Source organism: Triticum urartu, chromosome 3 (assembly GCF_003073215.2).
Source record: "Triticum urartu cultivar G1812 chromosome 3, Tu2.1, whole genome shotgun sequence".
In the NCBI taxonomy this organism is placed as follows: Eukaryota; Viridiplantae; Streptophyta; class Magnoliopsida; order Poales; family Poaceae; genus Triticum; species Triticum urartu.
In genome coordinates this window covers 477,382,923-477,399,266 of record NC_053024.1, presented here as the reverse complement: position 1 = coordinate 477,399,266, position 16,344 = coordinate 477,382,923, and the positions used below count along the sequence as shown (strand labels likewise).

General features: G+C 43.4%; 2 pseudogenes; both read right to left on the bottom strand.

The window, feature by feature from the left end:
* Positions 1-7,940: 7,940 nt before the first annotated feature.
* LOC125548518 lies at positions 7,941-8,481 on the bottom strand (annotated as a pseudogene).
* Positions 8,482-12,551: 4,070 nt separating this feature from the next.
* Positions 12,552-16,338, bottom strand: LOC125544455 (annotated as a pseudogene).
* Between the last annotated feature and the right edge of the window lie 6 nt (positions 16,339-16,344).

Here is a 16,344-nt window from a genome sequence, read left to right as displayed (position 1 = left end):
GGAAAAACATAATGCTCACACATGTTCCACACGGGCAAGGAAGCATAATATCATGAAAGCCGTCTGATAATCTTTCTATAGGTTCCCCGAAGAGAATGGTCTCATCACAAAAACACTTTCTATATGTTCTGTTATTTTGAGATTCGAAGAAGCAAGCAAGTTTTTCATATAGTTGTTTTTGTGTAGTGATCTCTGTTCATGGAGATCACGAGGCCACTGATACCCGAAGTGGTTAGGTGGGATAGAAGAGAGGGAAAGCGGGCTTCTATCACATAGTTTCTCTTTCAGAGTACATAGGACGGCCCTCTCGTCATTACCTTTTGTGCTTACCCGTAGCTAGCTGTGCCTGAAGTCATGGATGATGCTATTCCCACTGAGAGATGTGCTGCAAAATGGAAGCTGTGTTAGTCCTCGGCTAAAATCATCTTCCTTTATTAAAGACCATATATATCCATATGCAGATAGAAGAGGGGATATAGTCGTTCAAAGCTAAGGTGAGTCTGTTCTGGCTAATTCCTCAGATTCCACTTTCCTGTCTGTCCATGTAAAAAGGAGTCCAGCCCACAAGGAGAGGGAATCCACAATAATATCTGTTTTAGATGCTTTCTACTATGTTTCAAGTGATCAAAGAATAGTATCTTTAGACAGAACTGAAATAGCAGATGCAGATTCGAATGTTAAGGTTATTAAAGCTTAAAAGAAAAGGCAGTCATAGGTTAGGTGACTAAGAAAAGAATGTGGAAAGGGTCACGGATAGGATTGGTATATTAGTTTCAGCTATAACAGAGATTTCTCAGCATGTTTCTATCTAGTTGGTATCCACTGGTACCATTCATTGTGAGTGCTTTTAGGGGTTGCTCAACTCTCGGCTATTTTCACCATCTAAATGATTGCATCTTCCCGTTCTCACAATTTCTCAAAGGTTATTGTATTGATACTATGGAATTTAGAGTGAAAAAACAATAGGGTTCAATTCGATTCATTTTGGAAACTCTAGCGGGGCCATCCCAAATTCCTCTCAGCTGTCATAATTGAATAAAAGGGATCGTATAGCTTTCCAATCCAGCAACATACATCTATCACCTAGGCATAACTGCCAACATCAGTATGCAGAAAGAATCTGTTTAGAACGGTTTAGAGTCGAAACCAAGGCAAGATATCCAGGATTCCATGTCCCTCCAACTCCATCCATTGGGCGGCGTCTTTTCATCCGGAGAAGCTGTCGAAGCGATAGCCATGTCTGATCCCCGTATCTGTGAAAGAGCAAGGTCTTCCTAGTGGAGTCTAGAAAAAGAGCCGGGTATTCTGAGTGGAGTCTGGAATGAGACCTGCTGCCTCTGGCTTGACCATTAGCTTCTCTATCTGTTATTGGCATGGCATTCCTGAACCCATAGAAAAATAAGGATTAGGAGATGTCCATCGAAATAGACTAGGAGGCCTCTCACTAGCGCTATATAAGCTGCCGGATTCCCTTTCACTTAAAGCCATTCCAACAATCTATTCGTCGTAAGCCCTTCTAGCAGGAGGAGGGGCTGGAGCAGGAGACAGATCAAGCAGGAATGGTGAGTCACTCACAAAAGGTATTCACACCGAGCCTGACCCACCAACCTATGCACAATCTGATACCCCTCCTCTCGAAACGGAAGAACCAAGGGAAGCTTAGACCAAGCCATTGATCTATTCGAATTGGAGAGCCTGGAATGGTGTTACCAATAGCCCAGCCCTATCTTCATCTGCATCTTCATCTTAGGAATGCCTTTACCCATCCACCTAGGAACACAGAAAGCTACCATTTCTTGTTGCATCATTCTGGAATCCGTGGGTCAAGCTCACTTTCCGGGAATGCTATCGCTATGCTTTGAAACTAGTTCTCTCATTCTTCTGTTTCATACAGCCTAAGATTGGAAATCGAAATCCCCAAACAGACAGACGAGCTTCCCAGACCCCGATATGGAGATGGCGACTCATGTCTTGCATGCCGGAAGGAGTGATTCTAGTCTAGGAGATCTATCAAACCCAAGTCTTTCTTTTACGAGCCTCGATCAATAATCAGTGTTGCACGCACCCATACCAAAACAAGAAAAGGTACACTTTCCCTATCCCCATTCCCGTACCCTTTCCATCTACTGGCCAAGGTTTCCATTCTTTCTACTGGCCATGGCCAAGGAAAGGAATAGCCAACACCCATAAATTCTATGCAAACACTTCTCATCACCTTTTCCGCACCCAACCTGGTCTCGTGAGTCCAGGCCTAAGGATGGATACCTCTGCCTCGAGCTGACTTGACTATGTTCGATTCTATTGGATTCCATTCTCATCTCTGCGAGGAAGGATCCATAAAGCCAGCTAGGCCTCTTCTTATCGAAGGATCTATTACAACCTATTCAAGCGAGAAACCTTTTGAGTAATGACTAGGTTATAGATCTGTATGGGATCCGCTAGGCACAGCCCGCGGTAGATCCCTTAGCGCAAAAGTAGGCAACCCTATGGCACCAAGTGGGTCAATCAAGTGATCAAGTATGATTCATCTCTAAGCGAGCATAGAATATACAAAGCTTTCCATCTTCACCAACGGCAGATTTCTATCTTGCCATTTCAATTTGGCTCTATGAGAAGCTTGTATCCCTCGCTGTGACTACTATTTCTTGTGTACAAACCTATGGTGATTAAACCTCTATGTGCATGGCATATCTGTTTTCGCTAACTTGTCTCTTAGTCATTTCCCACATTGAATCGAATAAATAGGACCAAAGACGGAGGTTTCTGAACTTTTTTATGCTGATGCCTAATTTCCAAACCCGTCTTGAAGTTACTTTACCAGAGAAGTAGGTCCTATTGACAAGAGCGGAAAAGCATAGTCGGTACTTTTCTTAATGCCGGTACGTAAGCTGGTTATCCCTGACTAACAATCATGCCTTGCTTGGATTTAGGATTAGGGATTCTATTGGGAAAAAGAGGATTCGATTGGATTTCAAGTAGGAGTAGATCCTATTGGTCCAAAGTAGGCATTTTCTTGTATCAATTAGTAGCTATTCTTCATGAAATAAGCGCTAAGGATTCTAGTTCAAAGATAGGAGCATTAGCTCTAAATCCAGTCAGTCCAGCTTGAAGTTCAACTAAACTAACTAGGGAACTAGGACCCAGACCAGAGGTTATGATTGGTGTAATTCCCATTCCTACGTAATTGAGACTCCCTCGCTCGCGGGTGATTCCTTATAGCTTGATCCATGTGATGGCTGTTCTCTGCAATGAACCACAACATGTCCATGGACTTCACAGAGAATTGAGTGAATGCACTAAAAACCAAGAAATGACATAGCAAGAACTGAGCAGCTTGAAAAGCTCGGACTTTGTATACAGAAAGTAGAACTAAAAGCAGATCAGTAGAGATTGAATCGAGCATAGAAATAAGAGACTTTTTCTTTGCTTAGCACTGTTTGGTTTGTCTTTCTTTACAAGTCAATCTATGCATAATTCTATTTCTTGCAGCACTGAATCCGCTTTTGAAATACAGATTACGGGGCGGTATTCTTATTCCTTGGCTCGCCACTTATGAAACAAAACTAGATATTTCTTATTATATTCTTAGGAGCTGAGCTCCGCATGCGGTTCGATTAAGATGCGACAAAACCTTATCCATTAGTCTTGGCGATGCCAAGGATGGAAGGAGTCATCAGTCGCACAAGCTTATTGTTAAAGCCAAGACAGGACATAATAGCTTCTAAGTAATGCCTTTGTACCCGCTTTCATCATGCCCAACTCAAAAACCATTTATCCCATACTTCTTATTTTCTTGTTCCTTCGTATGAATAACAGGAATCCCGGTTCGGATGGTTGACCAACATTATGATTGTGTATGAACTAGGGATTTGGCTCAACACCTGCTGTCTTTCTTTCCCATCCTTTTATCGAAGCTGTTCATTGAGATCCATAGGTTCACGTTACAACCCACCAATAGTCGATTCCAGAGCAGAAGGCGAAAAAGATAGGATGGGGACCCTTCGGGAGAAGGTATATGCCCGTAGTATCTAGAAAATATTCATGGTTGCAAGAGCGAGGTTAGTCATCCTCACCATCACCATCAAATACCGATACTCGCTTTTTCTACAAGCTTGATTTACGAACTCAACCTTTCACAGGAAGGAATTTCCGTATACCATCAACGGAGTCAAACCGCTAGAGGGTCACATATATCTAAATACTAGTTCCGATCATACCAGTACTTACTTCCGTGGAGATACGAGAAAGGGGGAGAAGATGCGATTATGTATCATAAATACTAAGGCCAGACAGACTAAAAGGTGCTTTTGGATACGAAGAAGGTTTTCACGTCTTGCTTTGGGTGGTATGCTTCCTCATTGTTGCTATTCTGTCCTTTCCCGGTAGTCAACCACCAACGAACGCAAGGAGATCCGGACCTGCATGTAATGTTTTTTTGCCAATACTCTAAAGCAGCTTCCTTACATCAACATGGGATTGCAAAAGGGAGGGAATTGAAAAAGTCAACTCCTCCTTAGTAGGAATAGTAGCTGAGGCTGCTTCAACTCATAACGAAGCTATTCCAGCACATAAGTCCGGGATGATCTGAGGTCGCTAGTCTCACATGGAAGAGATACGAGCCTCCGCTGGATAAACACCAGAACTGGTATCAGCTTCTTTTGTTCGTAATGAACAAGCAACGTATTGGGGATTGCCAATAGAAAAAGATACAACCAACCAGTAGCTTTTGGAAACCAGGATCACCCCCATTGTAAAGAGAACACGTCACTCCTTTCCGTAGGGGCTCGCAAAGGTATTATACTGGATGTGCGCAGAGAGCTAATGAAACTCCATTCCTTTTTCTCTATACTCAAGGATCTGCTATAGCTTGCCTTTCCAAGAGTATTGTATTGATCTGATTCCCCAGGAAAGAGTTGATGGCATCTCAACGCAAGAAGGTAGAGAAGAATCCCTAGCGAAGATGTGCCGAGAGCGAGAAAGCCTGTCTTCCCCGAGATTATTTATTCCTCTTATTTCTTATATGAATAACTGAAATCAATCCTCACTTGTATTAACTTCATGGGTGAAGAGATAGAGAAACCCTCAATACCAGCACTGCTCCTATCAAAATCAAATAATTGGATTTGTTTCCCCACTTCTCCACGGGATTCGTACATCGGATGAGGATTCCTACAACGGTACAACGGATCATCTATATTCCATCTACCAAATTGAGGTCCATTCGCAGGTCTCAAGCACTACTTTCATGTTCAAAATACTGATTCTCTAGTCCATCTACGCTTGGGATATGGACCGAATGCTTCTAAATGGTCGATATATCATAGTGAGAATACAAGCTTTGTTTATCCATTTTATATACCTAGTCGAAGACTACTTCAGATTATAGGGCGGGCTTTTCTACCCATGACCGGGACCGATCACTGTGTTTGACCGCTCTTGGTATTCAGACCTTGGACTTTTTCGCTAGGAGCTGATCCATTCTTTAAGAGCTCTATACATAAAGAGAAGGCGTATTCACTTAAAGGACTGTGAAATCTACCCTATGCCCCGAAAAGTCTAGGCACCTAAATAAAGTAAAGATGGGATCCCTGACCAATAGATTAAGCTATCCAATGAGTTAGGAACCTTTTTTCTTCCCCCTTCTCTTCTCCGCTTTGCTCGAGGGAATACGACGAGCACTCATCTCCAGCATTCAGGTGGTCCTATCATCTCTATTTCCTCCCGACATTTCCTTCTCTAGTCAGGGAAGCCATAATCAGTCAGTAAGAAGTATATCTATAGGGAGTTTCTAATAAGAGAACTGGATGTGCGAAAATGTGTCAAGAGGGGTGTTAGAAAGGAGAAAAAGCATAGTTCAAACTAGCCTCATCACAAAAAAGCCCATGATCAAATGTCTTCTTTGAGGTGGCACAAAGACGAAAGTAATTAGTTCAACAAGCCGATGATAGAAGGGCTGGGCCTAATTAATTGTTCTGGTATAGAGATGAATGAGAGGATGGAGATAGCGCATTGAATGGTTTGAGGAAGTAGTTAAACAATGATAAAATTTTGCACAGATAATGCGGGATGAAAGTTCGATATGTTCCTAAAAATATGCTAATTTGAAAGTAGGAATTTTATGGTGACCTATGAAATATGAACTCGAAAATGCCAACCTCGAGAGGAGTAGGCGATCTCACTGCGTTAATGCGAAAGTGCCTATCTGGTCGAAGTAAGAAATAGCATTAGATACTGGTCAAACAGCAGACCCGAGAGCATATGGAGGACAAGTGGAAAGTGGATTCCAGGTTCGAGAGGTTCCTCCGTCTGCCTCGGCTCCAAGGCGCTACCAAGCTCGTAAGAAAGCGGTCTGTTAATGATACTTAATGAAAAAGAGATCGGCTCTTGGATGATATATTTGGTTATAATAACACATTCCTTAGGTTAGAAACCGATTCAATCGACTACTTACTGAAAATGAAATAAGAACCCTCTTTGGGAGAAGTTCTCATTGTGATTAGAATGACCAGCACGAAAGCAGTGATCTTCTAGGTCTGGCTCATAAATAGGCCTTGGCTCCGCGGCAAGTCCTTCTTAAGCATGTGATGGAGCTACAAAAACGGCGTTAGGGCTGAGGGCAACTGATGACTTCATTCGGTCTATTGATAGGACAGTCACTACCGAAACCCCTTTCTATGTCCTTACGAAGATGGAATACGATCTTAAACTTAGACGAGTTGCTAACCGAAGGCAAAAACCAGGGATTTTTGGAGTATGTACCTCGATTTCCAACGGGAAATTCATATCTAATAGAGGACTAGATCGATGCTTTAATGCGAGGCGCGGTATCTACTCGCTTTCTTGCCTTATCACGAGCTATTGAGAACGGATCTAAGGGCATCCCTACCTACAATCCTTCCTTGGTGCCCCATTCCTATCTTCTTTTCCAGCCATCAAACTTGTTCAATTCGTTTTCTTGAGATCTGTGGAATAGTGATATCATACTTGAATCCACATTCCCAGTATTTGAGGAAGAAGTAGAATCTTAGTCCTTTCGAATTTCTAAGTTGGGAATTTGATATCGACTAAATCAAGAAACTCGATTTCACTATGATATGACCACTGAACCCTTTGATGCAACATTTCTTGTTTCCAGAAGATCTCGGATGGTTTCTGAAGCTTCCATGATCTTGTAAAAGAAAGAAACCTTTCTATAAGTCATGAAGACGTGGACCAAAAGACTAAGAAACTGCACAATCTATTGATTGACTAGAAACAACTCAAGCTGAGTAACTTGCTTGAATGATCGCTCCGGCTCTGGGCCGTCTGATCTTCGGGATGCAGAATAGGGGATCGCTTGCCAACCGTTAGTTAGGACCAGTAAAACCCACGCTTGGTGAAGGCGAAGTTCAGTTTGGAGATCTAACAATTCCTTATGTCGTGTATCCTCGATTGATGCAGCCTCAGATGCTTCAATTGTATATTTGAGTATTGAGCGAAGTTACACCACCTATAGGTTCTGTATTACAGGCCAATCCTACTCACTAGTACCAATAGGCGGCCATAGGGGAAAAAGCACAACACCTAGGAATAGGAATCAACAACACAAAAACTTTCTGAGAAATTACCCAGCAAGAAAACGTATGCGCGTGGGCGCAACGGATTTCGCTCCCGTGCGCTCATCCCTTGCTTGTTCTTTCGGACTAGCACTCTTTCCTCTCTTTGAAGTAGATTTCTCAGCTCCATGAGTCAAACAATAAGGCGAAAGGCCCACTACTTCTTCATTCATGGCTTATTGATTTGATTGATCCCCCTTTCGTATTCATTCGACCTGAGGTGAGGTCGGAACAAGAGTTTTCATAAAAAGAATGGTTCTTTTATGCAATTATGAACGGACAGGCCTCTTGTGGATTCCTCCAACTCTATGAATGAAGGGGGAGTATGAGGAAGGCCGATTTCTTTCTATATGAAGATGAAAAAAGGATCCGGGTCAAACATTTCTTACTTTTGTTGAGTATGACTGAATGAGGAAGAGCTCCTTATGTGGTATCACTTTACCACCATCTGAAATGCGCGAAACTCCGATTGGTGGAAGCCAGTCCATGAAGATTCTCCCTTCTCTTACGTGAAATTCCCCTCTTTCGGTAAGCATCCAATATCTCAGCAAATGAACATTTCTCTAAGCTTATCCTGTAGCTTATACGTCGTTTGAAAGCTGCTCCAAGGATCCAACGAATAGCTAAGGTTTGTTGACGATCCCTGACGACAATCCCAGGAACATCATAAATAGTACCCGACTCCTACTTTGACCACTTCGCATATTGGCTTTATATTATCTACGGCGTCAACCATAACTTTTATTACATCGCGTTCAGTTCGAGCGTTAGGCGGTGAAAAGTTTTATGAAACCAAATAGCACGAACTCTCGTTCTTTTACCATCGATCATGCGAAAGTTTACCAATTTCTATCAATTCTTTTTGCTCACCATCAAAGTCCCCCATATAGCTGAGAATTTCCGCGCAATTGGAAGCCGCTTTCGATGACGAGGCCGATAAATTGATATTACGCGATCGTTACTGTCCATCTTTTTCAGCTCTGCTCCCGAAAAGAGAAAGGAAAGGAGACTGATCTTGACGTTGGCATTGGTTTTTCCAACGAAACGAATATTTTTAGAACGGAACTTCACACTCAACAATTAGAAACCTAACTAGATCAACAGCGCCATTCTCGAATGTTTGACATATCTTCCAAAACCAATCTTAAGGATAGGATCATTTAAATGATCGAGATCACGAATCACACCTTTCTGCTAAGCTCCAGCTAAAGCGATTGTAGCAGCACCGGCACCTATTGATTTAGCTCCTTCTAACATGTCGAGTCGCGACATGACATTGTTTCACGAACTTCCATGACAAAATGCTAGTTGCCTCGTAACGCATACACTGGAGCGTTTGTCCCATCGACGAAGGCCGCTATACGCGTTTTCTGAAGAGCAACATTCTCTTATAACCAAACATCGCAAAGACAGAAAGGAGTATCCTGAACGTAAGGCCAATGGCTAGCATACTTCGCTGAACACTCACGATATTCAGCTAAAGCTGGATGCATATTAGATTAGATTATATTCTATTATATCTTGCCTTGGTAGAGCGAAACTTTGAACCCAACACAAGCAACTCTCCCGGTTTAGTGATATTGATGGGTTCCAGCCTCATTCCACTAGCCCTAAAAGCATTCTAAATATATAAAAGAGGGGGAATGGATTCTACAAGAAAAGGCGGGCAAAGGTAGTTCAGGGGTCAATTCTTGGAGCAGAGCTCATTTCTAAGTCCCCAACCCATCTCGTGCTCGTGCTGTACGCGATCGAATCTTGCGGCCGGATAGAGCAATGGAATCACCGAGTCGTATGAAAAGAGGGCTCTTCTTTTTAATCTTAACACAAAGGCTAGCTCCCCTGGGGGTTGTCATATTACAATCATTTATTACTTTCCTACCAATCCTGAACTAGCTATGACCCTTATAGCGAGCCTCGCTTTACCGTTTCAGATAGAAACATATGGCGCTCCTAAAGTCAATTGGATACTTTCTTTTTATTGAATTAAGCTAAGCCGTGGACTTTCTCACGTGAAGAACTCCTTCTTATGAGCTCATGGACTTGATCAATGCTAGTTCAAGTTCACGTCATATTAGGAAATTAGTTCATTAATTCGTTTATTTGCCAACGAAGAAGCCTTGCGCTACTCGGAAAGTACTGACTAGAGGGGGGGCATGTGGATCCATAGTCCTAGCCATTCTCACAACGGGATAATAAAGCGAACAAAGACCATGAGAAGAGATTACAACATCCAGAATGAAGCCTGTCAAGCCAACCTTCCCTCACTGCGAAAATGCAACATCCGGCGTACTCATTGGCTTTGACCTCAGATTCATTACTTGCTAGAGAAGTAGTTTACATAACTGTCACAGCTCCAATGCGATAATCTTGTTAATCAGCAAAGTAGCTAGCCTAAATAAGGAGTTTACAATCGCTTGACTATAAAGTAAAGAGCGGCTAATGGGAGATTGCTTGAGTAGGCTCAGTAAGGGATTACCCGCGGGCAGGGTGAAAGAGCTTTCATTAATAGTATGAACTGGTGGATCAGCAAGATAGCTAGAGCTCCTTAAAGGAAAGCAAAATCCAATTCTATATTATATCAAACTATAAAGCAAAGATGAGGAAGGCTGCGCCTTTACTCGCTCGAATTAGAGGAAAAAGGGGATATGCAGCAGTAACAGCTTTTCTTTCAATAGTAAGCAGGAAATGCGAATAAGAGAAGGGTAGAAGAAGCGATCCGCGCATTTCCTTATTTCACAACGGATTTGACTCGTTAGAGAAATCATTTCTTAGGTATGCTACATTCTTTGAAGAAAGAGTAGGTTCTGCTATTTAAGACTTAGAGGAAGTGATTTCCGGGAACTAGCAGACCAAGCCAATCAACAAGGAAAGCCTGTCAAGCAAGGAAGCCACCAAGCAAACCTTTAATAAGCATCTCTAGCGCAGTCACTTCTCTATAGAAAGAAAAAACCTGCAGTCAAGACTAGTCACATTAGTGAAACAAGTGATTCGCTGACATTCAATTCAAATAGAAAGAGTAGTCACAGCTACGACAAGTTGCTCTAAGAGGAAGGAGTTGACTTACTTTCAATTCCTAATACAGCAAGAGCGGATTTTTTTCATGTAGCATTTCTACCCCTATAGGATTTCCCATCTTAACCGAGAATGGGTGCCCACCTTGTACGTACCGAGAATGGGTGCAGCCCACCCCATCTAAAGTAGCCTGAAATTCGTTCCTCTACAATCCAGAGCAGTCCGAACATGTACCGCGATCTGGACGGACAAAGAATGCCGTACACTTGAGTGACCCCCTTTTCTGTGACCACCACCAAATTCAAAAGAAGAGGTGAGATCACCCTGAAAAAATCCTTTGTAGCTCTTAAAATATGGGCCAACCTCTCCATTAATATTGATACTCACTGCACCTCCTTCTACCACTTGTTTAATCCAACCTCTCCACTTCTCACTAAAGAAAACCCTTTTTAAGCAAAACCTCTTGTAGAAAATCCCAATTCACCCTGTCATATGCTTTTTCAAAGTCTAGCTTTAGTATGACCCCCTCTTGTTTAGTCCTCCTAAGCTCATGAAACACCTCATGGATAGTGACCACCCCATCTAAAATATTTTCGTTTTTCATAAATGCCGTCTGACTCTTACTCACCACCTTATCTGCAACTCTCTCAAGCCTATTTGTCAGTACTTTAGTCACAATTTTCTAACAAACATAATATAAACATATTGGCCGATATTGCTTGATAGTTGCAGCATCTTTCGTTTTAGGAATCAGAGTAACCACCCCATAATTAAGTCTTCTAAGTTGCAACTCCTCAGCATGCGGGCTATCAAGCATTCTTTTGACCATCTCTTTAACCATCTCCCAAAAATGTTTCTAAAAGATTACTGGTAAGCCATCTGGGCCAGGAGCTGTATTGGTTTTCATCTCTTTAACTACTAACTCTATTTCCTCCATAGTGAAAGGCTTAGTCAACTCTTCATTGTCTAGTTCTGATAGCATGTGCTCTGTTGACCAAGGGGCTTCCACCAAGAGATATGTCCCCCCTGTCCTCTGAACCAAATAGTCTCTTATAGTAACTAGAAATGTGTTCTTGCAACTCTTTCTCATCTTGTATAACATTTCCTTCATGTTCCAAAGAAGCAATATTACATTTTATGTGTCTTCCATTGGCAGCACTATGGAAGAATGAAGTATTTGCATCTCCCTCAAGTAACCACTGACAAACTGACTGACAATGTGGACTGCATGAGCAATGTCAGGCCGGGTCACAGTGAGGTACACAAGGCTGCCTACAAGATGACGATAGCGAGTGGTATCCCTCAAGAGGAGTACCATCACTAGGGCGCAATTGGAGATGGAGCTCCATGGGTGTAGCGGCAGTGTGTGTATCAGTAAGACCTGAGCGTGAGATCAAATCCTGAGTATAGCGATGCTGAGAGAGATAGTAACCATCATTAGTTTGATCAACCTCAATTCCCAGAAAATAACTGAGAGAAAATCAATCTGACATCTTGAATTGCTCACTCAACTTTTTCTTCACAAAAGCAATGTACTTCTGATCATCTCCAGTGATCAACATATCATCAACATAGAGAAGAAGCAAGGTACGACCGCGGTCAGATGTATGAGTGAAAAGTGCAGGGTCATGCTCACTAGAAGAGAAACCAGCAGCTTGAACCACAGAGCTGAACCGCTCAAACCAAGCACGAGGTGGTTGCTTTTTTCCCATAGAGGGCCTTTCGAAGGCGACAAACATGTCCATCAGGAACTTCAATACCCAGAGGTGGCTGCATATAGAAAAAACTCATGTAGATCACCATGAAGGAAAGCATTTTTTACATCCATTTGAGAGATTTGCCAAGATCGAGCTGCAGCCACAGCAATCAGAGTACGAACAGAAATTGAAACAACGCAACCGTACTATCTATTTACGAGAATTTGATTGCTGACAACACGACAACATCACGCTTCTCTTTCTTATTCTTATTTATATAACTGTCACTTTACCGGGCCGGAAAAGTGACACCGTCACGTCTCAGGGTCGTATGCCTGGAACAAGAAGGGTCGTCGTACAATTTCGGCGATTACAAAAAAGAAGGAGGCGAGCTCCCTATCCCTCTTTGTCTTTCCACTTCCCTCGTTCAGGAACAAACACTTCGCCAAATTCTTTTGAGTCCCGGCCCGGTTTTTCCCCACTAACCAATTACGTTACGACCACTGAACAAACTTGGTTGACGAACATGGTTTATGCGCCGCTAATCTAGCGGCTTGTCGAGCATTTGACAAACTCACACCATCCATTTCAAATGGGATTTGTCCCGTGGACACACGAGCAATCCAACCCGTCGGATTTCCTTTTCCTCTTCCCATTCGAACTTCTGCGGGTTTCCCCGTAATAGGAAGATCTGCGAGAACTCTTACCCATATCTTACAATTTCTTCGGAATTGTCCGCTCATAGCACGATGGAATTGTCCGATTGTAGCCCGACGCGCTGCTTCAATGGCTCGATATGAAAGACGACCAGCTCTACAACTTTTGGTGCCATATCTTCCAAAACCAAGTTGTGTACCATCCGGTTCGCGACCCCTACTACATCTGCATTTAAAATATTTACTATATTTCGTACGTTTCGGATATAGCACGTCCCTTCTTATTTTGACTATATGAGATCCGCACTTTGACACCTGAAATTCCGTTACGAAGTAGATACTTCCGCAGGAGCATAATCGATTTTCTGGTTAAATACATTACAAGATGTTTTTCCATACTTTCCGCATTCAGTTCTAGCTATTTCCGCACCCCCTAATCGACCAGAACAACAAATACGTATCCCCTCCACCCCTTTTGGCATTATTAATGGAATATCCTTCACTATTTTACTAAAAATGGAACGAAATGAGATTGGATTGTTCCTCAGTTGAAAAGAGATGTCTTGAGCAATCAGAGAAGCACTTTGATAAACAGATTTGATCTTTACCGACTCAATTAAGGTATTAGTGTTTGTTCTATTAGACAAAAAAGATCGCATTTTTAGCACTTCGTTCAAATCAGAGTTGTACCCGTACGGAATTATCCTCTTTCTCAGTATGATCTCTATCATCATCTCTATTCCCTTTATCAATTTTCCTATCCTACCTAGGTCTATGAATTTCTCTATCAATTCCATTACCTTATCCTTACCCATGAGGTTCCTACATTTGATCCTAAATTGAGCTAGGAGTTGTTTCCGGGCATACTCAAAAAAAGGGTTATTATACACCCCAACCCCATCCCTTGGAAAAAAGAAGGTAGCACCGAAGAAAGGAAAGAGCGATATGGTGGTTTTTGTTGTTCCCGCGAAGCGAAGATCATTCGCTTGGCGAATGAAGTGGATCAACCTCTTTTTGGCTCGGGCCAAACACTTTTTATCGCTGGTAGAGCTTTCTAAAAAAAAAGCGATGCGAGAGCGTATTCTCTTATCTAAGCTTCCTCCCTTCGCTCCCCCCATCGTAGATGGTTCAGCCACACCCGGTGCCACGAAATGATTGAGAACTAGGACGGGGTCGAAATGCATTTTATTCTTAGTATTAAAAAAGTATTGCATGACCGAATAATTCAAGGAGGGGCGCACAGCGGGGAGGGTCCTTTTTAGTAGATGACTCGTCGGGCCGTCAGAGCGGGACTTCTTTGGTAAAAATAACTAGATTCTATTCCTTTTTAGTAAGGAGGCGGCATTTCCCATAAGGAAAGGTATGTCATTTACAACCCCGGCGTATTGAGGCCGCTTGAAGGCCCCGCTCACCCGAAGTGATTTATCCAAATTCTTCTTTCTCGATGGTGATCGGTCATGGTATCCATAACGTTGCATCTTTTTCGGCCAAATCCGGATTTCGTTTTGCTTCTCCCGGTCGATCGACTCGACTCTTTTCCCTGCCCCCTGGCCTCTCACTTCGTTTCGTTCTTCCTCTGTACCCTCGCTTGAATGAAGACACCCGATCGGCCCGACTTTCCCAAATGTCGGCCACCAGCCCTTTTCCTGTAGTACGGGTCTTGATTTCTTGTCTTGTTTTCGTTTTAGTCGTGGTGATCGCCCGGGAAGAAAGAAATGAATGAATGTCCTTTTGGGAAAATGTAGAATAATACACCTACCGAGACGAAAGCCAAGGGCGAGTTTCGTAGGTGGACGTATCGAACTAAAATAAGATCTAAGATTGACATCTTGATACAATGATTTACCATAATAATAAATAGAGTCAATGGTGACAGAGCCGTGGGAAGAGCCGCTTCTTTTTTGCGGCGGGGGCTTCCATTCACCAGCGCAGACTACATACACGTGCTCTCTGAACCGTGCTAGATAGTCACCCATCACACGGCTCTCAAACCCAACCTGTGGTGGATCCCGGGGGACAAAGCAAAGTCAAAGCGCTTGATCCTTTGCCCCATACTTTGAGATCTTCCTCCCCGCCGATCAAGCAGCAACGCAGCTCGTGATAGGCTTAGCTTAAGCCGCTAACGTTCGGTTCGGATAAGTAAAGTCCCTTCGGTCGGTTCGCTCAGGTGGTCTTCCCTTATTTTCCCTAACGTTCAGAGTTGTTCTGGTTTGAGAAAGGAGCACCGCCAAGTCCACTAGGGGCGCCCTGAATGAATAAGAAATGGACAGCTGAGGTCAGGCTTGCATGAAAAAAGAAGATAATAAGTTAGATGTACACACCTGAGGTTGGTAAGAACTGAGGGACAATGCCCCCCTCACTGGGCCCATCAGCGAAAGCAACTGCTACTTAATCGTAGGTTTGCTTTCGTGCAAGGCCCCCGCTGCTGGAACAGGCGGTTGTCATTTTCAAGTAAACGCCCCGCCCCCTTTCTTTGCCCGCCGGCCGCCTAGCTCGTTATTCTTTGAGATCTGGATAGAGTCTCGCTTCGGGGCGGGGGAAGCATGGATTCGATAGATCTATCGAATCCATGCTGCAAGCAGCAAGCGTAGGCTAAAAAGGCAATAGTCTAACGTTGGGGTAGGGCGCGCCAAAACAACCGGGGGCCCCGGAGGGGTCAGTACAAAAGTACTATATTCTTTCCACTTACTTTCATTGGCTAGCTGCCTTTTGTAGCGCGCGTACTCTGATCCTCTTCTACGAATCTACAACTCTCTTTACTGAGCGAGACTTCATCTATATCCCTAAAAGTGGATTTGGATTCCCATTTATTCTTTGAATGACAGCTTCAACTAGGCTCCACCTTAGAGAGGGTTTTCGGTTTGAATCAAGATAGGGTCAGGGGCGCGTCGGAACGGTAGCTGCTTAGTCTCATCCGAGAGTCCAATCTCTTTGTACTGTGCTTGCTTTTGTGTCTTTGAATAAAAAAGAAAGAAGGGGGTCGATTTAGGCTCCTTCCCTTCCACTGCATAGCTGCGCTATCAGGTACTACGAGCCCTCTGCCCCACGCATCTAACCAGCTCGCGTGGTTCACCGGTTCCACCGAAAACTCTCATTTGTTGAAGCGGAGCATAGTGTGGCGTCGAGCGAGAAAGGTCTCTTTTTTGGTTTATTCACTGATCTGAAATGAAACTTAGCACTTGTTTTTTTATTGATTCCTGGGGCTAGGCGTTCGCAGAATCAGTCTATCCGAACCGCAGACGCACTTTTCAGATCAGTGACGGCCTCTCCAGCAGAGCTGGGCGCCGGGGCCCTGGATGCGCTAGCGATCGGCACATTAGGGGAGTACTTGCCCGGGTTTCTCGGCCTGGTATCCTTATCCTCGCGTTCATGATATCTACATTC